This window comes from Papilio polytes, unplaced genomic scaffold (assembly GCF_000836215.1).
Source record: "Papilio polytes unplaced genomic scaffold, Ppol_1.0 DF824057.1, whole genome shotgun sequence".
Taxonomy (NCBI): domain Eukaryota; kingdom Metazoa; phylum Arthropoda; class Insecta; order Lepidoptera; family Papilionidae; genus Papilio; species Papilio polytes.
Genome location: NW_013525147.1, coordinates 969 through 3090, shown reverse-complemented (window position 1 = coordinate 3090; position 2122 = coordinate 969). Strand labels below are relative to the sequence as shown.

The 2122-nt window shown below is 31.5% G+C and overlaps 1 long non-coding RNA gene across 1 annotated transcript; it reads left to right on the top strand.

Annotated features, from left to right (window-relative positions):
* On the top strand, positions 1 to 1862 carry LOC106100309. Its single transcript, XR_001225437.1, has 4 exons — positions 1 to 14; positions 555 to 653; positions 1222 to 1314; positions 1762 to 1862. It is a non-coding gene; the product is annotated as an uncharacterized LOC106100309 (long non-coding RNA).
* Positions 1863 to 2122: the final 260 nt, after the last annotated feature.

Sequence of the window (2122 nt, the reverse complement as noted above, 5' to 3'; positions counted from 1 at the left end):
CAGCTAATGTGGAGGTAAGCTTTTTTATGTCTTAATTTTTTTTTTTACTAGATATTCTAGTTTTCATTTGGTAATATGTTAATAAGATATGGGTTTCTTACCATGATTGGGTTGTTGTAGCTCCCGAACTTTCGTTATAACTTCAAATTAAAAAAAATCATCAAATTAAAAAAAAATCATCTCACAGTATACAAACATTATATTTGTAAAAGCCATAAAAGTTTAAATAAAATTGTTTTCTCTCATAAATAGGATTACTCACTAACACTAGTCAATAAGCCTTTTTACTAACAAAATATGAGATTTCCTCGAAATGAAGTTTTATTATTATTAAATTTATGTATGTTCATTTAGTTTTGAAAAACTAACAAATTGGCTACCATATTCTACTGTAACAAGTTAATAAACAAGTAACTAAATATAGGACATTTTTCTACTATACCTTTTTTGTACTGACTTCCTAAAAAAGGAAGCTATCAATTTGTCTGATTTTTTATATAAATAGTTTGTTTTTAGCTGTGTAAAGTGTATTTACATTATGGTTTTCTTGCCAGGAGGAGAGTCTGGATGTAATATCTTGCAGCAGCCGCGTCGACTGCGACCAAATATCCTCCTGGGTGGACGCTTTTGATCCATATTTATTCATCAAACAGGTAATTTTTTTATATTTTTTACTTATCTTTAGCTATTTCTTGCGAATACGTAAACATAGAATTAAAAAAATAGTAAAATATATGACCTATATAACTATGATAAAAATCTAACAAAAAAATGGGACCCATCTGCAAGCATTACCTTTCGGATACAAAAGAATTATCAAAATCGGTCTACTAGCGGCGGAGCTATGGTTAACACACATAAAAAAAACATACATAAGAATTAGGTACCTCCATTTGTGAAGTCGGTCAATAAAATAGCTTTTAATTTGTTAATGAAATTTTTAAATCAGCCCCATAGTTTTTGGATTATTTCTATACATACAATAATACAAATCTTTCCTTTTTTAATATTACTTGTGTTATAAATGCGAAAGTTTAGATGGATGGATGTTTGTTAGAGTTTGTAGCCTGAACTGCTCAATTCAATACACTAGTACTGGTTTTTTTCCCCATGGGAACGGAGTCGCGGACAAAAGCTACTATTAGTATATATATTTATTGCCGTATCTGTATATTAAAAAAATATCATTATTCGTAAGTTAATGTATTATATATTTGTCAGCTGCCGCCGTTAGAGAGTGTATCGACACGTGCGCTGCGGGCGCGCTGCCCCGCGCTGCCGCTCAAGACCAGGACCAGCCCGGACTTCAGTCTGGTGAGTATCACATCACATCACATCACATCACATCACACCACATTACATATTATATCACTTTATATTTATTTATTCATATAAACCAACAGGACAAAATAATAACACTGCATTTTTTCACACAATACAATTAGTATGAAAATATTTTTTCCTAATTATAAGTTTACACGACACATAAAAAAATAATAACAGTATAAACAGTAGAAAATAGAAAGAATAGAACAGAAATAGAATAGAAAGTAGAAATAATGTTTTTTTTTTATTGAACACATAATGTAAATTTTAAATTTAATTTCAACAATAACCTCTTGTAGATATCTTAATAACACATCAAATAATAACATATCACATCACATCACATTTCATTGCATCATATCACTTGACATCAAATCATATTACATAATGTTTTTGTAAGAGCAAGAGCTGACGCCCTGGTATCTGGTACTGCAGGTGCTGGACCTGGACGAGACGCTGGTGCACTGCTCGCTGCAGGAGTTGCCTGACGCCAGCTTCCACTTCCCGGTGCTCTTCCAGGACTGCAGATACACTGTTAGTATTTACCCCTTACATTGTCATACTAAATATTTATTTTCTGGAACTCTCTGGAACTTGATAAAGAAATCTTGTAGATTTTTACTACAAGCCATTTAATGTAAATGAATCTGATTTTATCTCCCAAACTTCTTCTGTACTTATATATCTACTAGCTTCTGCTCGCGACTTCGCCCACGTGAAATTAAAATAATAATAAAAAACATAGCCTATGTTGTTTACATAAAAATGACCTTTCTAATGATGAAAGAATTTTTGA